The sequence below is a fragment of the Mytilus californianus genome, unplaced genomic scaffold (assembly GCF_021869535.1).
Source record: "Mytilus californianus isolate M0D057914Y unplaced genomic scaffold, xbMytCali1.0.p SCAF_2, whole genome shotgun sequence".
Lineage (NCBI taxonomy): Eukaryota > Metazoa > Mollusca > Bivalvia > Mytilida > Mytilidae > Mytilus > Mytilus californianus.
In genome coordinates, this window is record NW_026262668.1 from 108194408 (window position 1) to 108213856 (window position 19449).

The 19449-nt window shown below is 33.6% G+C and overlaps 3 long non-coding RNA genes across 18 annotated transcripts in view; 1 reads left to right on the plus strand and 2 right to left on the minus strand.

Annotated features, from left to right (window-relative positions):
• Positions 1 to 385: 385 nt before the first annotated feature.
• LOC127730699 (uncharacterized) lies at positions 386 to 2185 on the minus strand. Its single transcript, XR_007995247.1, has 2 exons — positions 2038 to 2185; positions 386 to 873 (listed from the first exon to the last, which is right to left on the minus strand). It is a non-coding gene; the product is annotated as an uncharacterized LOC127730699 (long non-coding RNA).
• Positions 2186 to 2215: 30 nt separating this feature from the next.
• LOC127730693 (uncharacterized) overlaps positions 2216 to 19449 on the plus strand; it is a 70961-nt gene continuing 53727 nt past the window's right edge. For 3 of the 16 annotated variants that reach the window (XR_007995231.1, XR_007995228.1, XR_007995223.1), the window contains exons 1-4: positions 2363 to 2761; positions 8890 to 8982; positions 12577 to 12750; positions 15652 to 15759. This is a non-coding gene — a long non-coding RNA (uncharacterized LOC127730693). Of the gene's footprint in view, positions 2762 to 3983; positions 4287 to 8889; positions 8983 to 12576; positions 12751 to 15651; positions 15760 to 19449 lie in introns of all 16 variants that reach the window. The other 13 variants (XR_007995237.1, XR_007995229.1, XR_007995226.1 and 10 more) reach the window with 9 other exon arrangements.
• LOC127730700 (uncharacterized) lies at positions 5287 to 7571 on the minus strand. Its single transcript, XR_007995248.1, has 2 exons — positions 7092 to 7571; positions 5287 to 6930 (listed from the first exon to the last, which is right to left on the minus strand). It is a non-coding gene; the product is annotated as an uncharacterized LOC127730700 (long non-coding RNA).

Consider the following 19449-nt stretch of genomic DNA (forward strand, 5'->3'; position numbering starts at 1 on the left):
TGTACAAGTAGAGTAAACATTTCTTGCTTCTTATTCTACACATTTTGTCATTTCATGTAAACAATTAAATATGTTATTTTCCGAGGAGAGGAAGGAATTTGTGAAACGAAATATTTTGCCTTTAGTACTGTCAAGTTATATATTCACAGGAGTGTTGTTGAATAAATGAACATTTTCCCTTTTTTACATTATGCTACCTTTATGCTACAAAGGTAGCATTTCCATTCTCATGATATACAAAGATATTATAGAGTGGTCTTCCAATGATAGTCATACATGTAAATCATTGTCTCATTGGCAATCATACTACATCATCATATTGTTATACATGTATGTAAAAATTATGTACATGTATACTTTGTAAACGTAAAGAAGACAAATGAAGTTGAACACAAGATATTTATTTGCATTTTTATCCGTATAGTCTCTGCACAACTGCCACTTCTGTTTCAAATTCAATAGATTGAATGCAGAGTCTTGTATTTATTCTTAGTTCAATGATGTCACCATCACTTGCACAAAAATCGCATACACATGTACATCAAGTTTGGCATATGAACTATGATATTTGAACTACAATAATGTGGTGTTTTCACAGTCAGGATAAGCACAGGTCATTTTCTCTCTTACAAAACCATTTTTTAGTATCACATTGATAGTAGTACATGTAATCAGTCCACTACACGACTGTGCAGTAACATTTGAAAAAAGTCATCACTAATAGTTGTTCTTGTCTGCCAGGGAATCTTTTTTTTTCAATCAGAAAGGCTAGGGAGTCCTACATTCAGCACATGTATGATATTACATCTCTTGTATGCTGCACTGTTAGGTAAATTTGATCAACATCTTTGTTCTTTTATAACATGCAGGATCCTGTTAAAAAAAAAATGCTGTCAGATACTGAATGTAAATATACATGTATATAAACTTGTAAATGTCATCAAAGTGGTGGAAATAATGAAAAAAACAATTTATATACACAAAACCGGTATGACTTGGGAAAGTAATTCCTGTGATCAATGGTGATGGGTACATTTTTTCTTTAAAGATGGACAATTTTATAAACTGTAGCCATGGACAGGTGCCTGTCTTTATATTGAAGAGAATGAAAATGGCTGACAGCTTGAATGGTCATTTTTAATTGTAAATTGCATCAAAGCTGGTGAAAATATGGAAAAAACAACTGTTATATACAAATCCAGTATGTCATAAGAAAGTAATTCATGTGCTGGGAATAATTATTCTCTAAAGATGGAAAAGTTTATTGACTGTAGACATGGACCTGTCTTTATATTAAAGAGAATGAAAATGGCCGACAGCTTGAATGGTCATTTTTAATTGTAAATTGCATCAAAGTTGGTGAAAATATGGAAAAAACAACTGTTATATACAAATCCAGTATGTCATAAGAAAGTAATTCATGTGCTGGGAATAATTATTCTCTAAAGATGGAAAAGTTTATTGACTGTAGACATGGACAGGGGCCTGTCTTTATATTGAAGAGAATGAAAATGGCCGACAGCTTGAATGGTCATTTTTAATTGTAAATTGCATCAAAGTGGGTGAAAATATGTAAAAAACAACTGTTATACACAAATCCAGTATGTCATAAGAAAGTAATTCATGTGCTGGGAATAATTATTCTCTAAAGATGGAAAAGTTTATTGACTGTAGACATGGACAGGGGCCTGTCTTTATATTTTAAAAATTGAACGTGGCCGACAGCGAGAATACTGAATTTTAATTGTAAATTGCATCAAAGTGGGTGATTTAATGAAAAATTCAACATATTTACAAAAAACCAGTATGTCTTGGGAAAAGTGATTCATCTCATAAATGGTTTTATTCCTTTTCGAATGAAAAGGTTTTAATAAAAAATACGTCCGTGTAAAAAATTTTCATAACGTCCAGTCGGCCAAGCTTTCCCCTTATTATTGACCACAATAAAACGTTAATCGTCACAATATTTTAACTAACAATTACTACAAACTGAATAAAACAAGGTAAATAATTTACGAAATTGAAATATATACTTACATTATGCTGTTTTGAAAAGCTTGATGTAAAATAAAAATCGAAGCGGTGGTGAACTTGTCATGATCAGTTGCAAAATGGCGATCTCGTTAAAGTCTCGTGTGACGCGTGTTTTTAATTGGATTTCGCTGACCACTGTTACAGTTGCCAATCTCTGTGTATATATGTCTCTGCTTATATTAAGGATTTGTAGAGTATACAAATCCTTGATTATAACAAAGGCATATAATACTCAGTGTACCACTTCTGAACTTTTTTGTAATTATTTTCTATACTTAAATCCCCATTCTTGATTCCAGACCGGGTAAAGAACTAACTCTCATATATACGTAAATGATCGTAAATGTACGAAAGCTTGACACGTCGAATACGAAAACCCGGAAATATTTTCTCCGTTGCCGTTTTTTATACTATGACGCAAAATCCATGGACGCTCGTCTGCTGCTGAATTCATGTTTTACAGTTTAACAAGGATTTGTATAGTGTCACTGTACAAATCCTTGAGTATAAAGAATGGAAAGATATATTATAGTCAGATAGATAATACAAAGAACTCTGGTTTTTCAAAACCGATTGGTCAAAAAGTTATTAGTATGAACAGATAAATTGAAATGGGTTGCTTGTCGATTAACTGATTAACTGGAAGAAACCGGGGAACGAAAGAAAGTTGTGTTTCTCTTAACGGATTACGTACCCAATATTTTGTACTTGGAAAGCGCAACGAAAGGTAAATATTATCATGTACATATTTAAGAAGATGCTAGTGCTATACTTTTCACGAAAACAAATTTGAATTTATAAATGTCATCGCATGCAAACCCGAAAATCAGTCAAAGATTGTCAAGAACGGACGCAAGTCAACTCGACCCACTGGCAAAACGCCCTACTTTTTTAACAACACGCCTCCCTTTATAAAAATATCCCACTCTTGTTAAGGGAGCTACCATGTGAGTTTTATTGGGGGTACTGGTAGGGGTGTATTATTTGAAAAATATGCGGAACTGGAGTTCTGTCAAGGGTGCAGGTCGTTTCGTAACCTGGTCGTTTCGTAACTAGTCGATTCCTAACTTAACTAGGTCGTTTCGTACCTGAGACGTTTTGTAACCTTATATCAATATATAATAACAATAAGAGTAGTAGGTTACGCAAAAAGTAATAAAAAGACTTAGTGATGTATGTAAAATTGAGAATGGAAATGGGGAATGCGTCAAAGAGACAACAACCTGACCATAGAACAGACAACAGCAGAAGGTCACCAACAGGTCTTCAATCACGCGGCAGCGAGAATTTTCCGCACCCGGAGGCGTCCTTCAGCTGGCACCTAAACAAATATATATACTAGTTCAGTGATAATGAACGCCATACTAAACTCCAAATTGTACACAAGAAACTAAAATTAAAAATAATGCAAGACTAAAAAAAGAGGCTCCTGACTTGGGACAGGCGCAAAAATGCGGCGGGGTTAAACATGTTTATGAGATCTCAACCCTCCCCCTATACCTCTAGCCAATGTAAAAAAGTAAACGCATAACAATACGCACTTTAAAATTCAGTTCAAGAGAAGTCTGAGTCTGATGTCAGAAGATGTAACCAAAGAAAATAAACAAAATGACAATAAGACATAAATAACAACAGACTACTAGCAGTTAACTGACATGCTCCAGACTTCAATTAAACTGATATATATCTATATTTATTTATTAAATAATTAATTGCACATAAATTTACACTTTACAAGTACAGTTTTGCACACATGCGAATAGAACAGAAGAATTTGAATTGTCCATCATCATTTAGATGTACCCCGTCTTTATCAAAGTATTTAGTCTTCTGCCACATGCTTTGGTGTCTCCAATACTTGACATCACTCATCTTTATGTTGCTTAGTTCTTTATTTATCTTCTTTTTTTTCTATCATAAGTTGTTTCTTTCATGTTTCTTGTTTTTAGTCTGACGATGTTGGAGCCTATAACTACAGAAGGAACACCTAAGCGCTTGACATCTTTTGCGAGTTGTACAATCTCTGATGCTGTGTGTGATGCAGATAATTTATCACAGATGTCATTCTCTCCAATCTGTATGAAAACAAGCAGACTTTGAACGTGGCCTGTGGAATGCTCTACACAGTCTGTTTCCAGGAGTCCCCGTCCAAGGTTGTGCATTTCACTGGAGTCAAGCCATCTTCCGTAAAATCCAAAAGACAGGCTTGGTAGTTTCATACAATTCCAAGGGCAACACTTTTAAATTTTTACGTAAGTTGATGGCCTTACCATTCCTACCAGTGGAGCATATCAGTACTGCCTTCAACAAGCTAACGCCGGTCCCCAGCCCGGGTAAAAAAGGAGGAGGGTTATGCAATTGCATGTAAAAGTGAAAAAAAAGGAGAAAATAATTATTTTTTTCAGGTCGTGTGCCATTAATCTACTTAATCACTTTACACCTACTGTAATTACTTTTTATTACCTGTCATTAGTTGTCATAAAACCATTAAAGCTGTCACCGAGTGTAATTACCAATTAGCCAATTAGCCAATAATTAAAAAGATTTCAGAAAATTTTAAATTAAAAATATTACAATATTGTTATTATTAGATGAACAATTTGATTATTTTTAAATAATAACTTTAACTTTTTTATTTAAACTAATTAATTTAAACTAACACTTTTGAACCATATTTAATCACAAAAGTTACGAAACGTCTCAGTTACAAAACAACGTGGTTACAAATCGACCAGGTACGAAACGACCAGGTTACGAAACGACGTGCATTCTCTGTCAACTTATAAGGAATCCATGACAAATCGCCCCACTTTTTCACCAACTCGCCCCACTTCCTAAAAAATTGCCCCACTCTTGTTTACCAACTCGCCCCACTTATGAAAAGGGTAAAATCCCATTGAAAATAGGTTGGATAACTTGCCCCACTTATGAAAAGGGTTAAAATCCCGCTGAAATAAGGTCTGCCAACTCGCCCCACTCATGACAAATAGATAAACCACGATGAATTTAATAATGCCAACTCGCCCTACTTATGGAAAAAGATGCTATCCCGTTGTATATGTTCCTGCCACTTATAAATAAAATCAATACCTATGAAAACCTTGGATAAACATCTTTTGTAATTCTTTTCTTTTTGTTTAAATAAAGCAGTAAGAAGTGAGTATCAGTATTTCGGTGACGTGAATGTCAACTCGCCCCACTTGTGAAAAATAGAAAAATCCTGATGAATTGAGTTAAGTCAACTTGTCCCACTTATGAATAAAATGCTCCGCTGGGGCGCAGCTTGATACGACCGCAGAGGTCGAACCCTGAACAGTTGGGGCAAGTATGGACACAACATTCAAGCTTAATACAGCACTGAATTTGGATTGTAATTAAATATTTGACACAGCATAGGTTTCTGACACAGAATGAAAGTGGACTAAGAACTTAAAAATTTTCAATTTACCTATTCATACATGTGATGGACTGTGAAACTCAGATCAGGAGATTGGGAAATTTTGGTCAGGAGATTAGGACTCAGATCAGGAGGTTTTTAATCGACATTAATTTTGTTGTAAATGTAACCGTGTGCTGTAAAAATGGTCTTTTAAAGTGTGTTTTCTTCAACTTTCCAACCAATTTATTATGTTTATAGTACCCTTGTACTTATAAAGTTTCTCCATATTTATATTCTACATGTTCAATCTAACATTGTTTTTTTCCAGTATGTTCTTTAAATTTTTTACTTCATATTCTATAAAACAATCATTGCAACCAGAACATTTGTTTAGCTGTCTGCAAATAGTTTTTAATTTTTTTTTTTTCTCTTGCAAATAGTTTTTATTTGCAAACTCAGAAATTCATTCTATCTGTAAAGTTAGGGTCATAGTTATTATATAAATTTCAATTTAAGCCTTAAAAGGAAGTATAGAATCCTCAAATAATTTTCAAATTATTATTTTTTTATTTGTCCTAAGACATTTAAAATCATTTGATAACCATCCTTTTATGATTATTTGTTCAATTTATATTTTATTTATATTCTTTTAAAAATTTTCATTATTAAAAGGAAAGTAACTTAAAACAGGATAAATCAAGGGAAGTAACCCAATAAATACACAGTTTTTGTTACACAACGGCAGTTAGCCTGAGGTAAAAATCGTTGCTTACCAGTATGTTTGACACCCAAGCTGACAAGTGAAGCCATATAATTATGCATGTTAATTGATTTACAGGTAAAATATAACTTCAGGTAATATCAGTTACACCAGATGCCTGAGATGTTATGTTGGGCAGAAATTTTTCATTCATGAAAAATTTCATACACGGGATTTTTTCAACGGGAGGTCGGGAGGAGACCCCTGAAAAAGGGGATTATTGTACTCCCGTCGGGAGGTTCACATGTATGCCTATTCAAACCATATCATTATTATTTGCTTTTATATATAAATCAGAAATAACCAATTTAAAATGGAAAATGTTAAAGAAAAAAAAGGAAAAAAAAAATCCCCCCCCCCCCCAATTTTTTGAACCCCCTTATGATTCATCGCCCCCAAACTCAATCCCAGCTTTCCCTTTGTGGTATGGTACCTTGCAGTACAATTTCAGAGAGATTCATACACTTGAACACAAGTTATTGTCTGGAAACTAGAAAAATGCTTGTTTTTTGGCCCCTTTTTGGCCCCAAATTCCTAAACGTTTAGGGCAATTACCCCCAAACTCAATTCCAGCTTTCCCTTTGTGATATGGAACCTTGCAGTACAATTTCATAAAGATCCATACACTTACACACAAGTTATTGTCCTGAAACTAGAAAAATGCATGTTTTTTTTGCCCTTTTATGGCCCCTAATTACTAAAATTTTGAGGGAAAACCCCCAAAATCAATCCCAGCCTTCCCTTTGTGATATGGAACCTTGTAGTACAATTTCATAAAGATCCATACACTTACAAACAAGTTATTGTCATGAAACTAGAAAAATGCTTGTTTTTTGCCCCTTTTTGGCCCCTAATTCCTAATATTTGGAGGAAATTACCCCAAAAATCAATCCCAGTATTCCCTTTGTGATATGGAACCTTGTAGTACAATTTCATAAAGATCCATACACTTACAAACAAGTTATTGTCATGAAACTAGAAAAATGCTTGTTTTTTGCCCCTTTTTGGCCCCTAATTCCTAAAATTTGGAGACAATTACCCCCAAAATCAATCCCAGCATTCCCTTTGTGATATGGAACCTTGTGGTACAATGTCAGAGAGATCCATACACTTACACACAAGTTATGTCTGGAAGTTACAAAAATGGTTATTTTTGGCCCCTTTTGGCCCCTAATTCCTTAACTGTTAGTACCATAACCCCCAAAATCAATCCCCACCTTCCTTTTGTGGTATTGAACCTTATGGTAAAATTTCAATGAGATCCATTCACTCAAACTAAAGTTAGAGTGCGAAAACTAATGTGTATTTGGACGACGACGCCGGACGACGACGACGACGACGCCAACGTCATACCAATATACGACCACAAAAATTTTTTTTGCGGTCGTATAAAAATAGGAAAATCCTAATATTGAGTCATGTCAACAAATGAGTGTAGGCCTTCCAATTCGCCCCACTTATGAAAACGTTAGAAATGCATCTTTTTTTTTGTTCTTTTCTTTTGGTTGAAATAAAACAGAAAGAAAGTAGCATCAGCATTTATGTGATGTTTTTTTCCTGGTAAATATATTCAATGTTTTATAAGATAAGTCAAGAATCATGTGTGTTTACATAATTTTATTCTCAGATGATAGGTCTGCACATCTACGTAAGTATGCATAACAATAACATTTTAAACAAACATACATTAAATCAATTATGACAAGCACTGGCATGATAACATAAAAAAGAAGTACTAGATGAAATGTCAGCACTAAAAACAAGCACATGAATACATGAATACATTGTCATTAGAAAGTTCAATAGCTGTCTGCTTCCACGACTGGACCGTTGACACGACCACACTGGCGTAAGAGTCTGGTTGTAGATATGCTGCCTGCAACTTGATATACTGCTCCCACATGTTGAATAGGATGGCTTGGTTAGTGCGGGCTTGCTTGCACTGGTATTCTGTGTAGATTAGTTTTCATTAAGTGGGGCGAGTTGGCAGACATGAAAATTATATATTCATCTAGATATTACCGTTTTTCATTAAGTGGGGCGAGTTGACAGGAGTAATATTAACGGGATTTAACCCTTTTTACAAGTGGGGCGATATTTTAAAAAGTGGGGCGAGTTAGTAAACCAGTTTGGGGCGATTTTTTTAAAAGTGGGGCGAGTTGGTGAAAAAGTGTGGCGATTTGCCAGTGGGGCGATTTGTCCTGCTTCCACTTATAAGTTAAAAAAAGCTAGGATTTATGTAAAGAATTACCAGGAACGAAAATAGTGAAAAATTAACTGGCAGGACAGAGATTTCAATTAAAAAAAAAATTCAGGATAACATTCTTATCCTAGCCCCCACCCCATAAAAATCAAGTGGTGGCTTCCTTACCAACTCGCCCCGCTTTTAAAAAAAATTGCCCCACTTATGAAAAGGGTTAAATCCGTAAAATATACTCCTGTCAACAATGGCAACTCGCCTAACTTGGGTAAAATCCAAATGAATATAGAATATAAAAAAAATAAAGGTCTGCCAACTCGCCCGTATTTACTTATCTACCCAGAAATTAGAAGACACTGATACAAAAAAATCGAAATTTAATATATGATATTTATTGATTTAAAATGATGTTTCACTTCTTAAAATATGATTGTAGATTCATTATTTATTATTAAATTATTATGTAATTTATGTATTAATTTATTGTATCATAATCTATTTGATTCTTTTTTTTAGCTGACTCAAAATCATGCATGATGATGCTGTTTGGGCCCCCTGGTTGTACATAGGAAGTGGACTCCTCGAGAAGATGAAAGGTCTGCTTTACATGTATGTAATGTAAATATAAAAATAAGAAAATGTGGTGATTGCCAATGAGAAAAAATAGAGGAATTTTTAAAAGTGTAAATTCACTTGTTTTTCAATCCTAATAAATCTGTCATATTGTAATGATAATAATGTTTAAATTACGTAATTATTTTCAAAATAAAATATTGTTTACACCAATGAGAAAAGACAACTCTCCACCAGAAATCAAATGACATTGAAGTTAACAACAATAGGTCACTGTACATCCTTCAACAATGAGCAAAGCCAATACCGCATAGTCAGGTTTTAAAGACCCTATATGAGAATCACAAATTTGTAAATCAATTCAAACCAGAAAACTAACAGACTAATTTATACAATGTAATAAATAAAAAACAGAACCAAAAAAACAAAATATTATAAACAGCAACAAACGACAAACTGAACCACTGAATAACACTAACAGGCTTCTGACATGAGACAGACGCATTCAAAAGGTTGTGGTGGGGCTAGACTAGTAGTTTGTGGTGCTAAACCAACCACCTTAGCTGGGATATTGGTGTGAAAAGGGCTTTTAAAGCAGATTTATACATCCCCAAAACTAAAAAGACTAAGTATAGATTTGAGAGTACTCCCAATTGCTAACAGCTAGTTCAAAGCCAATAACAACTTTCAAGGTACATGTATTTACCACAAAACCTTGTCTCGTTTAGTCCATTTCTCAGATATTACCTTATATCAAATACTAGTTCAACTTTTGGTATAATTTAAACATTTTTGAATGACTTCAAATTTCAAAAAGTATCATGATTATTAAAATAACTTGATGGTAAGTTGATGCCCAAAGATTGGCATTATAAATCATGACAGATTCAGAGATCCAATTATACATGTATATAACCGCTTTTGTTCATCCCTTCATTCAAGGGTCATATGGATTTTATATGATGGATTAGATCATTAGAACATTAAAATGATTAAATACTTTGATTTTTTAGTCATTTTTATACGCCTGTCAAAATTTTTACGGGACATATTATGGTATACAAATGTCCGGATTCCGGCCGTCTGTCTGTCTGTCTGTCTCTCTGGCGTCCACATGTCGCACTGTAACTTGAGAACCACTTATCCAAATTTAATGAAACTTAACATAGTTGTTTCTTATGATGGTCAAACTATCTGCATACTTTTTGGTGAAAATAAGATTTAAACTTTCGTAGTTACAAGACTTTATAGCTAAAACAGGGGTGTGTTTTTTTCACATGTCGCGCCGTATCTCAAAAAACATGTATTATTATTACTTAAAACTTTACACACTACTTATTTATATTAATCTTAAGATCTGTATACTTTTTGGTGATGATTCAAAATTTTATTTTAGAGTTATTGAGTTTTTTGTAAAAAAGGGGGGTTTTCACATGTCGCGCCGTATCTCAGAAACTATTTATGATTATTGCATAAAACTTCACACACAAGACGACGGGTGTATCATGCGCTCGTGGCACAGCTGTTTATTAGCTTTTCTCATCACAAGGCGTCTGTCGTCGTTGTCCGTCGCTGTTAACTTTTACAAAAATCTTCTCTTCTGAAACTAGGGAGTCAAATTGAACCAAACTTGGCCACAAACATCATTAGGATATTTAGTTAGAAATATGTGTCAGATGACCTCTCCTGCTAACTAACATGCCAACATGGCTAAAAATAGGACATAGGGGTAAAATGCAGTTTTTGGCTTATACATGTGTAGGACTCGGAGGTGCGATGGGGATGCTGAAGTGCGATGGTCCACGCCGAAGTGCGATGGTCCACGTCGAAGTGCGATGGTCCTTTCGATGAAGTGCGATGATTTTGCATGACGTTTGATATTGTGACGTTTTCAAATACAACGTTATGAAACAAATGGATTCACAGGCAGGAGAATAAGATTTGTAGATGAAGGTTTCGTACGTACGAAGGAAAGGAAACAGAATGAAACGAACGATTTAAGTCCCAAACAGTTTTGAGCATGTCTTGGTCTTATATAAAATTTGACTTCTCCTCAAGTTAACATCACATGATTTTGTGTGGACAACTTTTAAAATAATAAATTAATATTAGCAATGTTTTCGTTATATCAAGTAGCGATAATTTTGTTTTATTCTCGAAATGAGTCCGGCATGCTTTGTAAGAAAACGGGCAATCTTGGTTATTTTATTTTGTTTAAAGTATTAATATTCTGCTATGGGTTAGGCCAAAAGAAACCCAAATGGTGCCAACTTGTTGTAATTCTCAGTTTCTGCTGCTTAGCGAAAAATCAGCTAATTCTCAAGCTAATGACAGAACAAGCGTCATGTCTCACTATATGTCAAGCATAAATGTAATCGGTAGTTTTTATTTCTTAAAAACTGTTATGATTTATTAAATAAATAGATGCATGAGTGTTGTGAGAAATTTCGTAGCTACTGACATGACAAGAACAAGTTACTAGTATATTTGATAAAATTAAATGTATCCTGCTTAGTTAGTACTACAAAGAGCGCTGTGCTATACCCGTTTTTTTTATTTTATCGCACTTGAATGCTCATTTTAAAAACAATGTCCCCCAACTTGAATCCATTATACTTAATCTGAGCCATCCAGTCTATTTTCTGCCTCATACTGTTGTATACTAAGCAAAACATTAGCAAATTAAAAATTAAAGTCTTTATTTTGACCTGACCAGAAAACCCAGTCTTCCAAACGCGAGGCTAGCACATTAACCACTACACCGCCACATTTAAAAATGGGATTTCAACTTCAGACCATTGCATTTAGCTAGTATACACGTCACAGTTAGACCATCGCACTTCAGCGTATCCACCAAACGCACTTCAGCATATCTAACAACAAGTTAGTGTCACAATGGACCATTGCACTTCAGCGTGTTAACCAACGCACATCAGCATGGACCATCGCACTTCGGCGTGACCATCGCAGTTCGGAGTACCATCGCGGTTCCGAGTCCTACACATGTATCTCTGAGACTAAAGCATTCAGAGCAAATCTGACGTGGGGTTAAAACGTTCACCAGGTTAAGTTCTATCTGCTATGAAATTTTTAGACAAATCAGACAACCTGTTGTTGGGTTGCTGCCCCTGAATTGGTAATTTTAGGGAAATTTTGCAGTTTTTGGTAATTATCTTGAATATTATTAGAGATAGAGATAAACTGTAAACAGAAATAATGTTCAGCAAAGTAAGACCTACAAATAAGTCGACAGGACCAAAATTGTCAATTGACCTTTTAAGGAGTTATTGCCCTTTATAGTCAATTTTATTAACCATTTTTCGTAAATTTTTGTAATCTTTTACTAAAATCTTCTCTAAAACTGCTCGGCCAAATTTAACCAAACTTGGCCACAATCATTATTGGGGTATCTAATACTATTTATTATGATTTAAACGTTATTTTACATGATTTCCAAAACCACAGTGGATACTGGTGAGTGACTGAGGCTCTTGGAAGCCTCTATTTTTTCAGGGTTGTTTGTTGGTCTAGTTTTAAAAGATCAAACTAAGCCAATTTTGCCGGATCAAATATTAAAGGCAATTTTGGCAGATATTATAACTTCATTTCATTAACCATTATTTCTTTTAGCATTTTCAATGAAAGTACAAGTACTTTGAGAAGTAGGAGAAGCTAAGCAACAGAACAGAATTCATTTGGGTCATTGATGTCTAGATTATATAGTGGATTCATAGATTGTCATATTGATTTATGTGCATATGAGCACAGAGGAGCAGTAGTCAATGAATAATTTTGTGATGAGAGGTATGTTATTAAAATGATGACTTTATTTGAATATTTTTTTCTTGTCAGACTCGGTACATCATGTTCATGTAGTCTCCAAATTTTTTTAAAGTTTGAGGTCATAGAGTTCAAAGTTTTGATTCTTGTTGTGGGCAAGTCGAAAATTATCCATGTTAGAAGTGACAAATTATTTTATTTACAAAACCGTAAACAATTTGTTGATATTCGTGATGAGGTCAGTTTAAGGAAACTAAGAAATAACTTATGGTAAAGTCATTAATATTGTGCAGTTGTAGTAATAATACTCCTTAGTACTTAACTTAAATGTTGACAAGTTTCTGATTCCTTGATACAGGTCTGAATTTGGTTTTAAATTAATATTTGACACATTATAGTTTTCTGAATAAATGTAGTCAAAGAACTTGACATTGGTTACACAGCTACTTTTGCATAGCTACTATTTCTGTACCAAAATTATGTAGTACTGGAAATCTACTTTTAATATTTAGTACCATTTTGTTACTTTAAAATTATCATGATATTAAGTTCCTGTATTTTACAGTACTTGATTTGTACTTGAAATTTAAGTACTACAGTTTTTATGCCCCCACCTTAGCGGAGGGGGCATTAAGTTTTACCCTTGTCCGTCTGTACGTACGTCCGTCCGTCCATACGTCCCGAAATTGGTTTCCGTTCTCCAACTTGAGTTTGCCTCAACCAAATGTTATGAAACTTATACACAATGCTTATTACCACAAAACACAGATCAAGTTTGAATTTTGGTGGCGTCACTATAACCGATCTAGAGTTATGCCCCTTTATAAAAGGAAATATTGCAAAATTTTTAGTTTCCGTTCTCTAACTTTAGTTTGCCTCAACCAAATATTATGAAAGGTATACACAATGCTTATTACCACAAAACACAAATCAAGTTTGAATTTTGGTGGGGTCACTTTAACCGATCTAGAGTTATGCCCCTTTATAAAAGAAAATATTGCAAAATTTTTAGTTTCCGTTCTCTAACTTAAGTTTGCCTCAACCAAATGTTATGAAACTTATACACAATGCTTATTACCACAAAACACAGATCAAGTTTGAATTTTGGTGGCATCACTTTAACCGATCTAGAGTTATGCCCCTTTATAAATGGAAAAATTGCAAAATTTTTATTTTCTTCTAAATATCAAGTTTATAATATATTTTTAAAATTGGAGTTATCTTCCTTTGACCATGATTATAGTTTAATCAACTACAATCAATGCTTTATACAATGCAATGTTTAATTTTGACTTCCACTGATAAAACACAGATCAAGTTTAATTTGGGTAGTGTCACTTTAACCATTATTGAGTTATGCCCCTTTATAAATCGAAAGATTGCAAAATTTTTAGTTTCCATTGTGTAACTGAAGTTTTCCCCAGCCAAACATTATGAAACCTTTACACAATATTCATTACCACAAAACTCAGTAGAGATCAAGTACAATTTTTTTGTTTCCGTTCTCTAACTTGAGTTTGCCTCAACCAAATGTTATGAAACTTATACACAATGCTTATTACTACATAATACAGATTAAGTACGAAATTAGGTGGCAACACTTTTATCATTCTAGAGTTATGTCCTTTTATAAACATAAAAATTGCTGATTTTTTGTAGTTTGTCTCAACCAAATGTTGTAAAACTTATACACACTCACGTTAGAGTTATGCATGTTTACAAATAGAAAAATTGCTAAATTTTTAGTTTCTGTTTTCTACTTAAGTTAGCTTCAACCAAATGTTATGAGACTTACACACAATGCTTATTACCACAAAACTCAGATCAAGTTCAAATTTGGGTAGCGTCACTTTTTCCATTCTTCAGTTATGTCCCTTTATAACTATATGGTATGCAAGTGGGGGCATCATCTGTGTCCACATGTGGACACTATCCACATTTATTCATTCATGTTATTACACCGTTACATTTTCAGCATTTTGATAGTTTGTCTATTTCAAATCTCTTAAAGTTATGATTTTCAAACATGGAATATTATGATCACTGTGGGTATTATTTCTGTACCAAAATTTTTAGTACAAAACAAGTACTGTAAAATACTGGTACCGTACCTAAATATTACAATAATTTTTAAGTAAAGAAGTAGTACTAAATATTAAAAGTAAATGTCCGGTACTAAAGATTTTTAGTACAGAAATAGAGTAAAAAGGATAAGAATGTACGAAAAATACTCTGGTTACCAACCAATCAAAATCCGGCATTACTATATAAGGTTGAATTTATAGGAAAATTGCATTGCAAGCAATCCCAAACAGGCCTACATTTCTTGTAGATGAATTATGAAAAAGTTTAAAAGAACAAACAATTTTTTTATACAACCACAATATGGGGTCGTATACTGCTACACAGTATACTGCTATCACATTGTTGTCCTTTAAAGACATTTGGTTTCTGGACAAAAAACTTTAGTTTAAGTGTATGGTACTCTTTAATCTAAAGGTTCAATACCCAGTGGCGGATCCAGAAATTTCCCCCTATAATGTGTCAAATATTTGATTACAATCCAAATTCAGACCTATATCAAACTTGAATATTGTGTTCATTTTTACCCCAACTGTTCAGGGTTCGTTTCCAGCTTTGCTTGGGAAACCGTTTATTGAAATATTTTTGCTTTTTGACAGAAAATTTATCCATTGCCAAGGTACATTGAAAGGTTTTTCTTTTATTAAAATCTGCACATACATTTATATTAATTTTTTATAAGCTTAACTGTTGATCTTCTTTCTGTTGTTTGCTTACATTTTGTTTCAAGTCACTCAAAAGTAAAAGTATATAGTAAAGGTATAAATTAGTGAGCATCAATTCATACTACATGTAGTTTTTGTCTGGACTTCTTGATTAAATTATTTATATATACAATTTTAGCTTGTTACCAAATGAAAGGAAAGTACAGTATTGACAATGATTGATATCACTGGTGAACATGTATGTCATGTAGGTGTGAATGTCCTGCAAAAAAGAACTGATATCAAAGTAAGTTCATCTGTAGAATTGCAGTTAATTTAAATAATTTGATGTTATCTACCTTAAACTGTTTCAAGTATATCTGTACATGTACACTGTTGCTTATTTTTCTCACTTTCCCATGTAATGTATGCATCAAGGCATCCTTACTTTGCCCCTTCTACTGCTCCATACACACACACTTGAGATGTCAGAAGTTCAAACTATCATAGCATTTACATTTCAAACTTACACAGCTACAATAGTACAAGTAATCTTGACGTACAGTTCTAAAGATGCATATCGAATGTACATCTGTAAAGCTGTATATAAACTGTACAGCTGTAAAGCTGTATATCAACTCTACAGTTTACAAACAGTTTTACAGATGTACAGTTTATATACAGCTTAACAGCTGTACAGTTGATATACAGCTTTACAGATGTACAGTTTATATACAGCTTTACAGCTGTACAGTTGATATACAGCTTTACAGATGTACAGTTTATATACAGCTTTATAGCTGTACAGTTAATATACAGCTTTACAGATGTACATTCGATATGCATCTTGAGAACTGTACATCAAGATTACTTGTACTAAAGTAGCTGTGATATAGACATCAATCTTATTCTACAAGAAGAGAAAAAGGGGGGGGGGGGGGGGGAGGGGGGAATCAGAATCAAAGGCATGTATAATAGATGTGCCATTTGACTTTGGTACACTCAAAATGATTGCTACTACTTGACAATGTCCAGTACGGGGTGACATCCTCCGCTATTGCTTGCAATAGCAAATCTAGTGTTAGAATAACCTTAATCGCCATTCATTTTTTTCTGATGTAAGAAGAGGAAATAGAGTATATTTCTCAATCTTACGTGTAAAATTGTGCGTTAGATATTTGACACTGAACAGTACAAAACGTATAGACAAGGAATAACCAATGCAAAATGTGTCATTTTAGGCTATACAAAGTATTGATCAATCAATCAAATCATGATTAAAGTGATCAAATCATGATAAGAGATCAATCAATCAAGTTTTGATATCAAACAAGTAATTAATCAAGTGCAGAATTCGAAAAAAAAACGTCCCCTCACCTTTTACAAACTGTCGATCAATCAAACGATCGATCAATCAATCGATTAATTGATCAATCATGATCACAAACCATCAATCAACCAGTCCACATATCTTTTCCGATCAATTTATGAAAGAAAATACCTTTAATTCGCTTTTGAACAATCAACTTTTGCATATTATTATGTCACCCCTTTGATAAAAGGGGGGACATATTGTTATTCTACGAATTATTCTTCCACACTTTTTGTCCAGCTTAGTTCTCGGAGATGACTTGACATACATTGATAAAACTGCTCCATAATGACAATCCCCATGTGCAGATGTGCACTTTGGGTTTGGAATTTTCAAGATGGCTGCCGTTACCATGGAAATGGCAAAAATGTGAAAAACCGAAAAATGGTCCAAATTAAATGAAACTTTATAGCTGTACAGTTAATATACAGCTTTACAGATGTACATTCGATATGCATCTTGAGAACTGTACATCAATATTACTTGTACTAAAGTAGCTGTGTACCTAGTCAGACTGGCCTATATTATGAACTGATAAGTTGTTATCATTTAGAATACATAAAATATTTGCCACTGGACATTAAAATAAGCAAGAAAAATCAACCAATTAATGATTTTGCATTATCAGAATGAATTTGCAAACATATAACAATCAGACTATGTACATGGATAAACCTTGGAGCTTTTTCAATGAACCAGGCTCAACCAGCATATAAATATAAAAAGATGAGGTATGATCCTCAATGATTCATTTAAAAGACCAAAGGACATTATTATTTATATAATATAATGCTATTTCACACTTTCAATTTTGTTTTTTGATCAGAATGTTTTTTTGTCAAAACATAGCCATAAGTATTTCTATTCTTGGCGGCATTGTCAACAATTTGTATAAAGCTTTATATTTCAGAAGGTAGAAGACCTGGCCTTGAAGTCATAAAACTTTTGAGTCGGATTTTTGTACTCATACTCCAAAATCAACCAATCAAAATGTTTGATTTCATGTTTCGAGCAGGATTTTTGTGCTCCGAGCACTGAGCAAAGTTTTATGACTTCAACCCCTGGACTTCATATCTTGTTTGCAGAGGCTTATGTTACAAAGATTCTGTCTGTCATATGTCCATTGTCCTCGACCTCATTTTCATGGTTCAATAACTGCTTGAAAAAAATATATAGTTCTTTTGTCATGTGAATTTCTCACTTATGACATGTATGAGTTATAGGATATTATAACTATATTTGGTATATGGGTTCCTTGCAACATCTACATGTCTGTTAGAAGGGTTCACCTGACTTCTTCTTCACTTTTTTGATCAGTGACAAGGTCCATTTCTCAAATCCTATAAGCAGTAGGTCAACTGTACATGTATATCAGTCTGGCAAGTCAGTCTGGCAGGTTTCATCTGATCTTGGGTATGACCTCATTTCATTTATCAATGTTAAGTTTTTGTATTTTTGCTGATTTTCAAGTACTACAAGCTTAAATAATAGGTCAACTATATTTGGTGTATAAAAAAATCGTTTGGTGTAGATGTCTGTCTGATAGGATTTATCCGACCTTCACCTCATGGTCAAAGATCTGTAAAGTGTTAAGATTTTGTGATACTTTTAGTAATTTTACCTTTATCTTAAAGAATTTCAACATAAAATAAATGGTCAGCATGTGCACTCTAAGTCTTGTTGAGGTACTGGTTACCTATGAGTTGTACGCTTAACATGCTTTGACAATTTTGTAAATACTGGTTCAACCTACAGCTTGTATTTAATAGAGGCTCTTCCAAGTTACGGCTATGGTAGTTTGATCAAAATTCCTTCATTGTTTGATTAATCTATTGATACTGTTTCTGCACATTGATATATGAGTACACACACAACTTTGTTTTAAGATTTCATAAAAGGAAAGTAAAAGGAAAGGCTTACATTAGTTTGACAGCAACCTTACAACAAAAAATACAATAAACATGGACATGACAGCAGTTTTTATACAACCGCCAAAAATCACATGTCAACCACAGAAATAGCCAAAAGCACAGGCACTTGATAAACATTTGGCTTTCCTCCAATTTTTAGGAAATTAAATTGCTGCCAACAATTAGGTTTCGATGCTTTACTGCTTGAAAAAAAAATGGTTAAACAAGTTAACGGTTATGAATGATTATCAAAATATCTTTATTGCAATCACGCAAAGTCGAAACCAACAAAATAAACCACCAATTACTGAGGCAAAATAATAAGAAACTGATCAAACTCAATAAGTCTCACAACCTTATGTTTTGTGATTTACGAAGTCGTAGCAATTTTATCACATATTTTATATTTTGATATAAATTAAGTAAGGCGAGAAAAATCACATCATCGTCCGAAATTAAAAAAATTCGCAACAGCATAGTGTACTGCACAAAAGCAAAAAATGAATATAAATTCAAATCATATAACCAATTCTAGTTCTTTGACTACATTTATTCTGTGTCAGAAACCGATTATTTGTCAAATATTTAATAACAATCCAAATTCAGACCTGTATCAAGTGCGAATATTGTGTCCATTTTTGCCCCAACTGTTCAGGGTTGGACCTCTGCGGTCCTATCCAGCTGCAATCGGCAAAGCAATTTATTTTAACATGCT